The 16,891-nt window shown below is 39.5% G+C and overlaps 2 long non-coding RNA genes across 2 annotated transcripts; both read left to right on the top strand.

Annotated features, from left to right (window-relative positions):
* The first annotated feature begins 5,118 nt into the window (after window positions 1-5,118).
* LOC112704076 (uncharacterized) lies at window positions 5,119-7,576 on the top strand. The gene is made up of 4 exons (XR_003811291.2): window positions 5,119-5,312; window positions 5,406-5,461; window positions 5,540-5,671; window positions 7,310-7,576. It is a non-coding gene; the product is annotated as an uncharacterized lncRNA (long non-coding RNA).
* Window positions 7,577-12,978: 5,402 nt separating this feature from the next.
* On the top strand, window positions 12,979-15,439 carry LOC112704077 (uncharacterized). Its single transcript, XR_011863482.1, has 4 exons — window positions 12,979-13,172; window positions 13,266-13,321; window positions 13,400-13,531; window positions 15,169-15,439. It is a non-coding gene; the product is annotated as an uncharacterized lncRNA (long non-coding RNA).
* The last annotated feature ends 1,452 nt before the right edge of the window (window positions 15,440-16,891 follow it).

Genomic DNA, 16,891 nt, shown 5'->3' on the forward strand with positions numbered 1-16,891 from the left:
TGTGTGTCAACTAAGTGTGGGAAAAATGTGAGAACATTGGTTGATGAAAATGTGTTTTGTGCTTATTGAGAATTATTGAGAATTTGGGTGTATGCTCATGTAATGGTATAGAAACCATATGCATTTATGTCCTTTCTATATTATGTTTTCACCAAAAAAAAAGAAAAAGAAAAAGAAATAATAGAAAGGGAACAAAATTACCCCAATGTGAAGTGCAAGAAAAATCAATGCGTATGTGATGGAATTGAATTTGATACATGAGTGTGTGTATATATGTAAAAGTGAGATTTTGGGTAGCTAAGCTTGATATTAGAAGTATGTAGGATGTGTATGTATTAGGTGAGAACTTAGGTTAAGCAAAGATTCAAATTTTATCTCACTTGGCCATACATATATCCTTACCTTTATCCTTAGCCCCATTACAACCTTGAAAAGCCCTCAAGATATTTGCATATGTACATTAAATATTTTTTGATTTGTTAGATGAAGAACAAACTTTAGAAAGCATGATTAGAGGAGAATTGAGTGGATTAACCCTAAAGATTTGAGCGACTATAGTGCATATACACATTCGGTGAGGGTTCAATTGCTCAATTCCATATTTTTATCTTTGATCATTGCTTATCTTGCAAGTTTGTAAACTCTTTTGAATAACTCAATTCAATTGTGAATTTGGTTTTGGTATGATTATTTGAGCCCTTGATTGTGCATACATGCCTTCTTGAAAATTTGATTTACTTTGACAACATATATACTTATATGTATATAGATAGTAATTAGAATAGTTATATGCATATAGATAATTTGGATTTAGATAATTTACATTGAATAAAATTGATAATCCCTTTTTTGTCTTTCTTGAGTTTAGCATGAGGACATGCTAATATTTAAGTATGAGGAGATTGATAAATCACAATTTTATGGATTATTTTGTATTGAATTTGGTGGATTTTATCAACTTTTTCCACATTTATTCACTAAAATAGCATAGTTTGGTAATTCTCCCAAAATTGTGCTTAATGATTAAAAACATGCTTTTTAGGCCTTAAATTTGCCAAAGTTAATCCACTTTGATTCCACTCGATGCTTTGATATGTTTGTTAGTGATTTCATGTTTAAGAGGTAAGGATTGGATCAAATAAGTGAAGAAAAAGCATGCAAGATGGAGAATTCATGAAAAACAAGGATTTGTGGAATTAAATGCCACGCATACGCGTGACCCACGCGTACGCGTGAGAAGGGAATCTATCAAGGCGACGCATACGCGTGACCCACGCGTATGCGTGACAAGCAGCACGTGACTTCATTAAAGAAAGCATGACTGGTGATTTCTAAGTTACATCAGGGCCAAATCCAACTCATTTCTGAAGCTATTAGAGGCTGAATTCAAGATGGGATAAAGGAAGAGCAATTAGGAATATAATAGAAACATGCTTTAGGTCAATCTAGAGAGAGAAGCTCTCTCTTCTCTCTAGAATTAGGGTAGAGTTAGAATAGAGTTTTCTTAGGTTTAGAATTTATTTCTTGCTTTAATTTAGTTTTCTTGCAATTTATTGTTCTTACATCTTTGCTTTCTTAGTTTTACTTGTTCTTTCCTTTATTTTGTCACTTTTATGTTCATGTACTATTGTTGGATTTGGATTCTTTTTAATGCAATTTTTATGTTTTATGTTTTTTATTGTCTAATTGAGTTGTTATTATTATTTTCTTACACTTGGTAGTTTTAGATTTTATATTTCTTGCTATTTTACCATGCTTTCCTTGTATGCCTTCCAATTGTTTGATAAAATGTTTGGTTGGTTTTTAGAGTAGATTTTTGTGTTCTTGACTTGGGTTGGTAACTTGGGTGACCTTGAGTTACTAATGTCCAAGTGATTGATAATTTGTCTCTATTGACTCTAGTTTTCACTAAATTAATTAGTGAGTGGCTAGGACTTATGGACTAGGATCCGTTAAATTCACTTGACTTTCCTCTAATTTTGGGGATGACAAAGTGGGAGTGATCCTTGTAATTATCATATTGTGGTTGATAACAAGGATAGTGATCTTTAACCATCAACCTTTGCCAATACCCTTTTTACCATTTGAGTTTCCTTTCCCTTGTTAGTTAATTACCATTTACTTTCTTATTATTTACATTTCTTGTCTTTTATTACAAAAATTCCAAAATATTTCATAGCCAATAATTGAGCACTTGATTGCAATTCCTGGGGAGAACGACCCGAGGTTTAAATACTCTCAGTTTTTATTGGGTTTGCACTTGTGACAAACAAATTAAACTTTTATTGAGGATTAATTGTTGGTTTGGACTATGCTTGTACCGAAATTCTTTTCAGAAATCTAGACCGATATTTATTCTATCATCAGCATACCTTCCAACTTTACAACCTTTCTCCCAACCATTAAACCTTCTCTTTTACCTAAATGTGAAATTCTCCAACTATACCCTTGCCCCAAGAACAACAAGATCTTCAAACTTTTCTCCAAGAGCAAGGGAAATTCCGAAGGAAGCAAGGGGAGTTCATAACTACCATAATCGAAGCGGTGAACCGCTTGGCCTTACTACACTCAAGCAATCAAGACATTTCCCTTGAAGAATGTGGAGGATCAATTAAGGAGTGTAGCGAGGAGGAGAATATGCAGCCTAAAATAGAAGAAGTGGAGTCAAGGCTTGAATCGCAAGAGGAGAAAGGTAAAACAATTGAACCAGAAGAGGTGAATGGAGAATTGAGGGAATTTAATCAAGAAGTAGATTCTATCATCCACGATTTTTCATCCACCATGGTCAATTCCCTCAATGATCTTGGGGAACCTTTCTCCTTTGAGTTTGAGAGGGATATGGAAGTAGACTTCACATAACCTCCTAAGTATGGATTGAATGATAGTAGAGAGAACTTGGAGGAGGTTGGTGAGGAAGAGCTGGAAAAAGATGGTGAGGAAGAGGTGGTCGCTCAAGAAGTGAAGGTATTCATGCAAAAGCCCAAGAAATCAATTCTATTCCAAGGGCAATTTGAACGGGTAACAATTTCTTAAATGAGCTTCATAGGCTCACATCAATTTGCTATCTTAGAAATAGATCACCAACTTAAGATCTTTTCTGAGATGTTCAACAATGAAGACATGGGTGTTGGTTGCCAATGGAATTCAAGGCTCACCAAGGAAGCCAAGACAAGAAGTAGAATTTAAAAGTGGTGCAAGGCTCAACGGAGAGGATTCCATGATTTATTTGAGTGCTTCAAAGGTGATTTGGGAGGTTGTCCATCCAAGTGCAAGAACAAGAATCAACAAGAGGATGACCGAAAAACTAGAGTTTGGGATCTCGGAGGATTTTGGAAGAGCAAACATGGGTGATAACTCAAGGATGAGTGGAAGCATAAGCCACCTTGACACAAGCTTCACTCAAAAAGTCTAAATTAAGGACTTTAAACCAAAGTGCTAGGTGGGAGACACCCCCACCATGGTAATATCTTTCTATCCTTTTCTCTCCTTTAGCTTTTGTTTCTTGAATAATTGCTTATCTTGCTTAGTTTAGTTTAGTTGCATTTTAGTTTGATCATGTGTTTTTGAAGAATGATATGTTTTTGTGTTGAAGAACTTTGATCGATATCATGGTTGGTGCCTTAGAGGCATTAAAATCATTGCAGAAATAGAGCATTGTGCGTACGCACATACCTGTGCATATGCACACTTTCCCTAATTTTCGATATTTGTGCATACACACCCACCTGTGCGTACACACACTTGTTTTCACACCCTCTATTCAAAGAGCTTGCATCTGCTCGTGTGCGCGCAACCCCAACCTTTTTCATTCTGTGCGTACGGACACATGATCTTTTAGCCATGTTTCAAAAAAAAAGTTTGCCCTCTGTGCGTGTGTATAGCCTCATGCGTCCGCACACTAGCCCGCACTCCTTCTGTTGGGAGCGCTCGCATACCTTTGTGCATCTGCATCCCCTTTGTTTTTTTCCTTTTTGTGAGTATACACACGCCTTTGTGCGTATGCGCAGACATCAATCTGGGCATTAATTAGGGAGAAACACCCTGTCGCGCCAGCCGACTTCCATTCTTCTTCTTTGTTACTGCGCCCTTCAGTTCCGCTCAGTTCCCTTCCAACGACGCTGCTACCGGCACTGTAGCTGCCATTCAGCCGCCACCACCCTTCTCTCTCTTCTTCTTCTTCTTCTTCTTCTTCTTTGTTTTGTTTATTTGCTTGTTTAATTTTTTTTTCTTTATTTAACTTTGGTAATCTAGTTTAAGTTTTGCTTAATTAATTTTTGTTGAATTGCAAGTATTTAATTTCTGATTTATGGATTGTTGATGCTTGAATTTTGGCTTGAAATTATTGAATTTGTGCATTGCATACCATGTGTTCGATAAAATGCCTGAATGAACTTTGTGTCTAATTCACATGTTGTAGCTACCATATGTGTTAGGCTATATCCTTGTTGGGCATTCTAATAAAGAATTATGCACTTTTGAATTATTGTAACGATAAATTTTGGATTGAATTGAGCTGATTTTATCATATAAACCCACATTTATTCATCTTAATATCATATTTTTGTGTTTTCTTTCTACATTATATCTAAATGTAAAAGCATGCTAGTTTGTACTTAATTTAATCAATTTTATTCCACTTTCATTCCATTCGATGCCTTGATACTTTTAATGAGTGATTTCATGTGTAATAGGTAGGAATGGCTTGATAATAGTGGAAGAGAAGTGTAAGAACCGCAACGAATCAACCGGTTAATTAAGTGAATTAATTGCCCAAATTAGATTCCGAAAGGTTAGAGAGAGAATTTGAGGATTTAAAGGTGATTTTTGGACTCAGTGGGTCTTTCTGAGTCAGAAAATGTGCTTTCTACGAAAAACCGTGAAAAATTGCGAACCGGCAATTGAACCGGTTGAACCGGTTCAAGTCTGCCTGGTACCGCACGAGAAAAGTGAAAACCATCAAAAACCTTAGAAAAACATTAGAAATGGAAAACCGGGCTTTAATTTTAAAGATTTGGCCCGAAGTTAGGCCAAACGGGCTAAAAACGCTAACGGGTTGGACCGGGCCCAAGTTGGGCCCAAGCCCAACATATAAATACACTTAAATGAAACCATTTCAGCCACTTTCACCCTCATAACCTAAACACAACAGCAGCTGAAGTGAAGAGAGAGGTGAGAGCTTTCCACCATTGTTACTATTCACTTCAAACTTCCCAAGCTCATATCTTGAGCTACGGAGCTCCGATCGCCGCACCGTTTGCGGCTACGCGTTCCTTGTGAAGAGCTCTACAAAACCCACCCAAGAAACCCTCAAGGTAATCACGAAATTCTTCCAGTTCTGCTCTTCAAAATTTCGGGTTTTATTAGAGTTTTGGGTTAAATGGGTTTTTGTGATTTTGGATGTTTAGGTTTGCTCTAATCCTTGCTTAGCTTTGGATTTGCGTTGTCAAATCTGTTGGGAAAGGTAAAAGCTCTTAAACCCTTGTGAGATTATGCTTATGTTGAACCCTAGGTTGATTTGTGGTGATTTATATGTATATAGTTTGATTATTGTGGCTTTGGGAGCTTTTGGAACTTATTTGTGCTTGTTGGAGTGGATTTGAAAGCTTGGATTGTGGTTGGAAGCTTGTTGGTGCTCATTTTGAGTTTGGGTGCATAAAGGGAATCGGCCAAGGTATGGTTTCGGTTTCCTCTATGTAGTATATAATATTCATGGACACATAGGCTAGTGACCAATAGGATAGGTTGAATTAAAATGATGGTTGGTATACTAAATATTGATGAATTGATGAATGTTGAGTTGATTGTGATGAATTATAATGATATGATGATGTTGAATGATTGTATGGATTGGGAGTTGGTTCTTATAATGATTGTAGTGTTATGATTTATGAAATGGTGGGTTTGATGGTGATTTTGATCATAAGTGTTATATATTTGATGTTGGAATTGAGAATAATGAAATGAGAAGAAAAATGTGGTGAGGTTTATGTATTATGCTATAACAGGTACATTTTGATGAAAAATAGAGCTTTGGATGGTTTGGTATGATTTGGTATGGGTATGGTGAGATAGTGTGGTAATTGTGAAGTTTTGAAAAATTGAGTTTTTGGTAAACTTTGTTTGATCATAACTTTTGCCTCGGTTTTCAAAATTGATTAAAAATTGTTTAGAATTAAAGATCTTTGAAAATTCTTCGAATCAGTATAAGGTTTGTGAAAATTAGAATTTTGTAGAGAAAGTTACGATCATTCAAAGTTGATGTTAAAAACCTAGTTTTGAGTATTAGAACGTGGGATATAAATTAAGGGCTCTAGTACATGACCTTAAGGTAAATTAGAAAACGGAGGTCTAAGTTTCTGGCGTGCTGAGAATGGTTTGATGTTAGGTGAAGGACGATTGGTATGTGAGATGAGAAATGATGGACTTTTGGTATTTGGAAACTGAGTTATAAAAGGGACAATGGTTGAGATGAGTCGGGGACTCGGATTGATGTGATGGATTTATGTATGCTGAAAATACTTTTGAAAACCACTGAAATAATATTTTTACATGATATTTTGAGACGCTATGCGCCTGGCAGGGACGGTGGTTAATCCCGCCTGTCGAGGTAGCGGCGCCGGCGTAAGGACGGTGGTTAATCCCGCTTACGTTGAGATGTGAGGTCTGAGGCAAGAATATCCCGCTCGCATCCCTTCGGATCTATAGGGCGAGCAGGCGCCGGTACCAGGACAGTGATCCGGGCACTATATCTCGGGGGTTCCCATATGAGAAATCCGAAGGGCGACGTCTCCATGGAGATGTGTCGGGTTGGCAGTTGAACCGACAATGTGATATCACAGCCAGTAGGGCAGGCATTCATCATATGCATTTCCTATCTGCTTGTATGCTTTGTCTACTTGTAATGGTTTGCCTAATTGAATAACATGCTTACTTGCTATCTGAATTATTTGCCATATATGTTACTACTTGTGCTTTACTTGCTTTGAACATTATCTGTGTTTTATGCTGGGATTGAGGAGGTTCGGAAGGCGGTGGCGATGGGATCGCATGGAGGATCGGTTGGTGAAGGCTGTGGGACAGCGGTGTTTGGTTAGAATAGAAATCCCTTAAGATAGATAACCTGGTTTATTTAAGTCAAGTTGGTATGTTATACTTAAATGTTTTATAATGATTTAAGTTGAATCTTGTGATGGATATGAAGCTTAGGATTGCCTTTGGCGTCCCGGGGTCTTATATCCTATATCACTGGGAACTGTTACCATACTGAGAACCTCCGGTTCTCATACCATATTGTTGTTGTGTTTTTCAGATGCAGGTCGCAACCCACCTCGGTGAGTTGCTTTGGTTGGTGACAGGAGCGGAGAATCTTGGATCATTTTGGAGTTCTTTTTGGTTTATTTTGTTTATACATCTCTCCTTTTGTATTTTGTTTTGCCTAGAGGCATGTATTTGAGAGAACAAAACTTGTATAAGCTATTTTCACTGTATGGTTGTGTATATCAGTATATGGCTAGCCGGCTTAAACTCCGCGAGTCGTGACTAGTTCCCTATGATATTATATACTTATCTTTTGTTATATCTTCTCTGTTTCTTATGCCTTAAGCTAGTAGCTCCGTTAGTACGTTTGTGCTTCAAAATTCTGTTTTTGAGCTATATCTTTCATCGGGCTTCTAGATTATGCTATTCTTTCCATATATATATATATATATTATGTATGAGTTTAGAATTGTCGTAATCTCTGATTAACCTTGGCTTTACGACGCGAGGTAAGACTTAGGCTAATTAGGGTGTTACATTTAGTGGTATCAGAGCGGTTCGTCCTCGTGAGCCTGAGGGATGGACCGATTGTGCTTCATTGCATGCTCTGTGTGTCTTTTCTTTGATGCTATTAGGTTATCTATTTGATATATGCATAGCATGCTTGTTTGTGAGTGCCTGTTTGGGTTAATTGAAGCACTAGACTTTTGATATTGAGACTGATCACCTTGATATCTATTGTTTGGTGTGGACAGGAATCCTACATGGCTACTCGCCGGCGAGGTCGAACGCGTACACGAGGCAGTAGGAATGAGCAACCAGCTGACAATCACGCCGAATTCATGGCGGCGATGGCGAATCTCGCTAACACCATGGAAGCTAATGCTGCTGCGACTCTGCAAGTAGTGCAAAGATTGGGCCAACCAACTGGGAATGGCAACGGAAATGGGAATGGCGAAGGGAATACCAATGATAATGCTGAGGGTAACGGCGATAACACAAGAGGAGTTCCGATGACCTTGGCGACGTTCCTCAAGGTTCATCCGCCAACTTTCCGAGGATCCACAGATCCTATTGAAGCGGACCACTGGTTCCAGGCTATAGAGCGTGCTTTACAGGCGCAGCATATTCCTCTCAATCAATATGTAGAGTTTGCCACTTATCAGCTAGCAGGAGAGGCCCAGCCCTGGTGGCAAGCTGAGTGTCATTTGCTACAGCTTCAGAACGCCGACATTCCATGGGAGGTGTTCCAAATGGCTTTCTATAAGAAATACTTTCCTGAGTCTGCAAGGGAAGCAAAGGAGATGGAGCTAATGCAGCTGAAGCAAGGTTCCATGTCTATGGCAGAGTACACCAACAAGTTCGAAGAGCTTTGTAGGTTTTCTCGGGTATGTCAGGGTGACCCGGAGACTTTCGAGAGCTGGAGGTGCATTAAGTACCAAAGGGGCTTGAAGGACAACATTATGACTGCTGTGGCTCCTATGGAGATCCGTGTCTTCTCCGACTTGGTGAACAAAGCAAGGGTAGTGGAGGAGTATGCCAAGACAGTGGCGGCATCTAAGGACACTCATGGAGGGAGCTCTAGTCGTGGGCGTGGCAAGTATTTTCATCCTAGAGGACAAAGCTTCAAAAGAGGGGGATATACTCCTCAAGGCCAAGGGGGCTTCAGAAAGAACAATCAGAATCAGTTTCAGTATGCTAAAGGAAGAGGAAATCAGAGTAAGAGTTATCCGGATTTAGCTTGTGATCGTTGTGGACGTTTTCACCCTTATGACTCATGTAAGATTGGTTTATGTGGTTGCTTCAAGTGTGGGTTACCTGGCCACATTGCGAGGGATTGCCCTCGTGGGAGGAATCAGAATGCAGGCCAGAGTCAGCATCAAGGTCGAGTCTTTGCTGTGAATGCCAAGGATGCTTCCAAGGCGGATCCTTTGATGAAAGGTATATGTCTAATTGGTGATAAATCCTCAGTTGCATTATATGATACTGGAGCTTCGCATTCGTTTATTTCATTTGCTAAAGTTGAGGAATTAGGCTTGAAAGTATCAGAGTTACCTTTTGATCTACATGTACATACTCCGCATCAAACAATTATGACTAGGTCAAGCTGTAGACAAGTAGGTTTCAAGCTTGAGGGTAGAGACTTTGTACACGATTTGATCTGTTTACCAATGGTGGGGCTGGAGATGATTTTAGGGTTTGATTGGTTGTCGAAGAACCGAATTTTGTTGGATTGCTTTGAACGGACAATTCGGTTTATGCCGGAAGGAGAAAATGGAGCAGTGGTAGCTACAGGGTATTACCTGAACTCTGTAATGGTGCATTATAGTGGGGAGGAGTGTCAGGGTTATATTCTGTTGGCTGCCAATGCGTTGGGCGATGCCCAGAACATAGATCAAATTCCGGTGGTTAGAGATTTTCCAGAAGTGTTCCCGGAAGATATCCCTGAGTTCCCACCTCAAAGGGAAATTGAGTTTGCGATTGAATTGGTGCCGGGAGCCGGACCAGTATCGATTGCACCATATAGAATGGCTCCTATAGAGCTGGCAGAGCTAAAGACTCAGTTGGAAGAGCTTCTGAATAAGAGGTTCATTCGACCAAGTGTATCACCGTGGGGAGCGCTAGTTTTATTGGTGAAGAAGAAAGATGGAGGGATGCGTTTGTGTGTGGATTACCGACAGTTAAATAAAGTGACAGTGAAGAACAAGTACCCGCTGCCAAGGATAGATGACTTGATGGATCAATTGCAAGGAGATGGAGTGTTTTCCAAGATTGATTTGAGATCCGGTTACCACCAAATAAGAGTGAAGGAAGATGATATCCCTAAGACTGCGTTTAGGACACGCTATGGATACTACAAGTTTGCGGTAATGTCCTTTGGGTTAACGAATGCACCTGCTGTTTTCATGGATTACATGAACAGAGTGTTTCGTCCCTTTTTGGACAAATTTGTGGTGGTTTTCATAGATGACATCTTAGTTTACTCTAAGACGGTAAAGGAGCATGAGGAACACTTGAGGATTGTACTGCAAATCTTAAAGGAGCGGAAGTTATACGCTAAGTTGTCAAAGTGCGAGTTCTGGAAGGAGGAAGTAAAGTTCTTAGGCCACGTGGTGAGTAAGGAGGAATAGCTGTAGATCCTTCTAAAGTAGAAGGGGTGATGGAATGGGAAATACCGACGACTGTGACGGAAGTCAGAAGCTTTTTGGTTTAGCCGGATATTACCGGAGATTTATCGAAGGATTTTCCCGGATTGCGCTACCAATGACAAAGTTGACAAGGAAAGAAGTGTCGTTCGAGTGGACGTCGGAGTGCGAAGAAAGTTTTCAAACGTTAAAGCAGAGATTAACTTCAGCACCTGTTCTAATCCTACCGGAACCGCGTGAGCCGTTTGAGGTATATTGTGATGCTTCTTTGAAGGGTTTGGGTTGCGTGTTGATGCAACACCGGAATGTGGTGGCTTACGCATCGCGTCAGCTGAGACCGCATGAGGTGAATTACCCCACTCATGACTTGGAATTAGCGGCAATTGTGTTTGCATTGAAGATTTGGAGACACCACTTATACGGAGTAAGGTTTAGCGTCTTTTCTGATCATAAAAGTCTCAAGTACATCTTTGATCAGAAAGAGCTAAATATGCGCCAGAGAAGGTGGACGGAGTTGCTTAAAGATTATGATTTTGAGTTGAGTTATCACCCTGGAAAGGCGAACGTGGTAGCAGACGCTTTGAGTTGGAAATCTTTAACAATTGCTTGGATGAAAATCAAAGAAGAAGAACTAGTGGATAAGTTTGTAGATCTTAAGCTGGATATTAGTGAAGTTGCCGGAAGAGCTTGTTTGAATCAGTTACAGATTTCAAGCACGTTTAAATCAGAAATACAAAGGGCTCAGCAAGATGAGCAGAAGTTTCAGCAATTGTTTCAACCAGTTGGTGATAAGAGACGCGAAGAATTCACTAACGATGATGAAGGGTTATGGAGATATAAGGAAGGATTTGCATACCAGATGTTGGGAGTTTGAGGCAAGACTTGCTGTTGGAGGCTCACAACAGTGGGTTTTCTATTCATCCGGAGCACGAAGATGTATTATGACTTGAAGAAGATGTTCTGGTGGCCGGGGATGAAGAGTGATATAGCTACAGTGGTATCCAAATGTTTGACCTGCCAAAAAGTGAAGATAGAGCATCAAAAACCGTTAGGAATGCTACAACCACTTGAGATTCCTCAGTGGAAGTGGGAAGGAATTGCAATGGATTTTGTTACCGGTTTACCGAGGACTAGGTCGGGGTTTGATGCGATTTGGGTGATCGTAGATCGCTTAACCAAATCCACTCATTTTCTGCCTATCCGACTAAACTGTTCTATGGAGGAGTTGGCAAGATTATACATCAAGGAGATAGTGAGGTTGCATGGTGTACCGTCAAGCATAGTATCGGACCGTGATCCCCGATTCACATCAAGGTTTTGGGGAGCTTTCCAAAGAGCTTTCGGTACAAAGCTGTCTTAGTACGGCGTATCATCCACAAACAGATGGACAATCGGAAAGGACTATTCAAACGTTGGAAGATATGCTGAGAGCATGTGTGTTGGATCAACCTGGGAGTTGGGATCGTTACATGCCATTGGTGGAGTTCGCATATAACAACAGCTTTCATGCAAGCATTGGGATGGCTCCGTATGAGGCTTTGTATGGACGGAAGTGTCAATCTCCACTTTGTTGGTATGAATGTGGAGAAGTAAGTGTTTTGGGTCCAATTTGATAGCAGAGACTACTGAGAACATTAAGAAGATTCGTGCAAGGATTTTAACTGCCCAAAGTCGACAGAAGAGTTATGCGGATCAGAGAAGGAAACCCTTAGAGTTTGAAGTGGGAGAACATGTATTCCTTAGGGTTACACCGACAACTGGGATTGGAAGAGCAATTAAGACCAAGAAGTTGAACCCAAGATATATAGGACCGTTTGAGGTTTTGAAGAGATTCGGGCCGGTGGCGTATCAAGTAGCTTTGCCACCTCATCTGTCTAACTTGCATGACGTATTCCACGTGTCACAACTCCGTAAATACACGTCGGATGCGGCTCATGTGTTGGAGCCTGAATCGATCAAGTTGAAAGAGAACTTGACTCTCCAAGTGATACCAGTGAGGATCGATGACACTAGTGTGAAGAAGCTGCGAGGAAAGGATGTCCCATTGGTTAAAGTTGCTTGGGAGCGAGCAGGAGTAGAAGAGCACACTTGGGAATTGGAGTCTGAGATGCGAAAGGATTATCCCGAGCTTTTCTCAGGTGATTCAAATTTTGAGGGCAAAATTTCTTATTTGGTGGGGAGAATGTAAGAACCGCAACGAATCAATCGGTTAATTAAGTGAATTAATTGCCAAATTAGATTCCGAAAGGTTAGAGAGAGAATTTGAGGATTTAAAGGTGATTTTTGGACTCAGTGGGTCTTTCTGAGTCAGAAAATGTGCTTTCTACGAAAAACCGTGAAAAATTGCGAACCGGCAATTGAACCGTTGAACCGGTTCAAGTCTGCCTGGTACCGCATGAGAAAAGTGAAAACCATCAAAAACCTTAGAAAAACATTAGAAATGGAAAACCGGGCTTTAATTTTAAAATTTGGCCCGAAGTTAGGCCAAACGGGCTAAAAACGCTAACGGGTTGGACCGGGCCCAAGTTGGGCCCAAGCCCAACATATAAATACACTTAAATGAACCCATTTCAGCCACTTTCACCCTCATAACCTAAACACAACAGCAGCTGAAGTGAAGAGAGAGGTGAGAGCTTTCCACCATTGTTACTATTCACTTCAAACTTCCCAAGCTCATATCTTGAGCTACGGAGCTCCGATCGCCGCACCGTTTGCGGCTACGCGTTCCTTGTGAAGAGCTCTACAAAACCCACCCAAGAAACCCTCAAGGTAATCACGAAATTCTTCCAGTTCTGCTCTTCAAAATTTCGGGTTTTATTAGAGTTTTGGGTTAAATGGGTTTTTGTGATTTTGGATGTTTAGGTTTGCTCTAATCCTTGCTTAGCTTTGGATTTGCGTTGTCAAATCTGTTGGGAAAGGTAAAAGCTCTTAAACCCTTGTGAGATTATGCTTATGTTGAACCCTAGGTTGATTTGTGGTGATTTATATGTATATAGTTTGATTATTGTGGCTTTAGGAGCTTTTGGAACTTATTTGTGCTTGTTGGAGTGGATTTGAAAGCTTGGATTGTGGTTGGAAGCTTGTTGGTGCTCATTTTGAGTTTGGGTGCATAAAGGGAATCGGCCAAGGTATGGTTTCGGTTTCCTCTATGTAGTATATAATATTCATGGACACATAGGCTAGTGACCAATAGGATAGGTTGAATTAAAATGATGGTTGGTATACTAAATATTGATGAATTGATGAATGTTGAGTTGATTGTGTTGAATTATAATGATATGATGATGTTGAATGATTGTATGGATTGGGAGTTGGTTCTTATAATGATTGTAGTGTTATGATTTATGAAATGGTGGGTTTGATGGTGATTTTGATCATAAGTGTTATATATTTGATGTTGGAATTGAGAATAATGAAATGAGAAGAAAAATGTGGTGAGGTTGATGTATTATGCTATAACAGGTACATTTTGATGAAAAATAGAGCTTTGGATGGTTTGGTATGAATTGGTATGGGTATGGTGAGATAGTGTGGTAATTGTGAAGTTTTGAAAAATTGAGTTTTTGGTAAACTTTGTTTGATCATAACTTTTGCCTCGGTTTTCAAAATTGATTAAAAATTGTTTAGAATTAAAGATCTTTGAAAATTCTTCGAATCAGTATAAGGTTTGTGAAAATTAGAATTTTGTAGAGAAAGTTACGATCATTCAAAGTTGATGTTAAAAACCTAGTTTTGAGTATTAGAACGTGGGATATAAATTAAGGGCTCTAGTACATGACCTTAAGGTAAATTAGAAAACGGAGGTCTAAGTTTCTGGCGTGCTGAGAATGGTTTGATGTTAGGTGAAGGACGATTGGTATGTGAGATGAGAAATGATGGACTTTTGGTATTTGGAAACTGAGTTATAAAAGGGACAATGGTTGAGATGAGTCGGGGACTCGGATTGATGTGATGGATTTATGTATGCTGAAAATACTTTTGAAAACCACTGAAATAATATTTTTACATGATATTTTGAGACGCTATGCGCCTGGCAGGGACGGTGGTTAATCCCGCCTGTCGAGGTAGCGGCGCCGGCGTAAGGACGGTGGTTAATCCCGCTTACGTTGAGATGTGAGGTCTGAGGCAAGAATATCCCGCTCGCATCCCTTCGGATCTATAGGGCGAGCAGCGCCGATACCTGGACAGTGATCCGGGCACTATATCTCGGGGGTTCCCATATGAGAAATCCGAAGGGCGACGTCTCCATGGAGATGTGTCGGGTTGGCAGTTGAACCGACAATGTGATATCACAGCCAGTAGGGCAGGCATTCATCATATGCATTTCCTATCTGCTTGTATGCTTTGTCTACTTGTAATGGTTTGCCTAATTGAATAACATGCTTACTTGCTATCTGAATTATTTGCCATATATGTTACTACTTGTGCTTTACTTGCTTTGAACATTATCTGTGTTTTATGCTGGGATTGAGGAGGTTCGGAAGGCGGTGGCGATGGGATCGCATGGAGGATCGGTTGGTGAAGGCTGTGGGACAGCGGTGTTTGGTTAGAATAGAAATCCCTTAAGATAGATAACCTGGTTTATTTAAGTCAAGTTGGTATGCTATACTTAAATGTTTTATAATGCTTTAAGTTGAATCTTGTGATGGATATGAAGCTTAGGATTGCCTTTGGCGTCCCGGGGTCTTATATCCTATATCACTGGGAACTGTTACCATACTGAGAACCTCCGGTTCTCATACCATATTGTTGTTGTGTTTTTCAGATGCAGGTCGCAACCCACCTCGGTGAGTTGCTTTGGTTGGTGACAGGAGCGGAGAATCTTGGATCATTTTGGAGTTCTTTTTGGTTTATTTTGTTTATACATCTCTCCTTTTGTATTTTGTTTTGCCTAGAGGCATGTATTTGAGAGAACAAAACTTGTATAAGCTATTTTCACTGTATGGTTGTGTATATCAGTATATGGCTAGCCGGCTTAAACTCCGCGAGTCGTGACTAGTTCCCTATGATATTATATACTTATCTTTTGTTATATCTTCTCTGTTTCTTATGCCTTAAGCTAGTAGCTCCGTTAGTACGTTTGTGCTTCAAAATTCTGTTTTTGAGCTATATCTTTCATCGGGCTTCTAGATTATGCTATTCTTTCCATATATATATATTATGTATGAGTTTAGAATTGTCGTAATCTCTGATTAACCTTGGCTTTACGACGCGAGGTAAGGCTTAGGCTAATTAGGGTGTTACATTTAGTGGTATCAGAGCGGTTCGTCCTCGTGAGCCTGATGGATGGACCGATTGTGCTTCATTGCATGCTCTGTGTGTCTTTTCTTTGATGCTATTAGGTTATCTATTTGATATATGCATAGCATGCTTGTTTGTGAGTGCCTGTTTGGGTTAATTGAAGCACTAGACTTTTGATATTGAGACTGATCACCTTGATATCTATTGTTTGGTGTGGACAGGAATCCTACATGGCTACTCGCGGGCGAGGTCGAACGCATACACGAGGCAGTAGGAATGAGCAACCAGCTGACAATCACGCCGAATTCATGGCGGCGATGGCGAATCTCGCTAAAACCATGGAAGCTAATGCTGCTGCGACTCTGCAAGCAGTGCAAAGATTGGGCCAACCAACTGGGAATGGCAACGGAAATGGGAATGGCGAAGGGAACTTAGATAGTTTTTAAGGTAGTTTTAGGTAGTTTAGCTTAGGTTTTCTCTCAATTTCTTTAGGGTTTAGTTAGGGTTTATATTTCAAGTTTTTATTTTCCAATTTTGATCATGGATTCTAGCTATTTCCATTGTAAGTATTTCCTAATTTCCTCTTTTTTACATTACTTGTTCTACACTTTCTTATATTTTAATGCACTTTATCAATATATACATAGTTTTGCAATTTTGAGTTTGAGTTAATGAATTTGATAATTGTTGGTTATTATATGTTTGTTTGAGTTACTCTTGTTAATTTTGATAATTTGTTGCGTATAGTTTCAAGCATTTTCTCAATTTTGCCATGTTTTGTGAATATGCCTATCATGTGTTTGATGAAATGTCAATTTTGATTATGAGGTAGATTTCCACTCCTTGACTTGGAAAAATGAGTTTATGAAATACTAGAGTCATAATATCCGACATTTAGTGATAATTCTTGGGTTGTTAGTTGTTATTATTTCCACTAACGCTAGCTTTTTACTAAGGTAATTAGTAAGTTAGCTAGGATTTGTGGATTAATAACAATTACGCTCACTTGACTTACTCTTCAATGTTAAGGACTAACTAGGTGAGATTAATCTATCATAATTATCATAGTTGTGGTTATGGCGAGGAAAGGATTCAATAAATCATCCAAAGTCAAGGTTTCCATTTATGTTTTGAACCACATTTTCATTATTTTAAAGCATTACTTGTCTATATTACATAGATAGTTCCTTGATTCCTTTATTAGTTTATTAATTACAATTTTGATTGTTCTTTAATTCTTTTAATTG

This window comes from Arachis hypogaea, chromosome 7 (genome assembly GCF_003086295.3).
Source record: "Arachis hypogaea cultivar Tifrunner chromosome 7, arahy.Tifrunner.gnm2.J5K5, whole genome shotgun sequence".
Classification (NCBI taxonomy): Eukaryota; Viridiplantae; Streptophyta; class Magnoliopsida; order Fabales; family Fabaceae; genus Arachis; species Arachis hypogaea.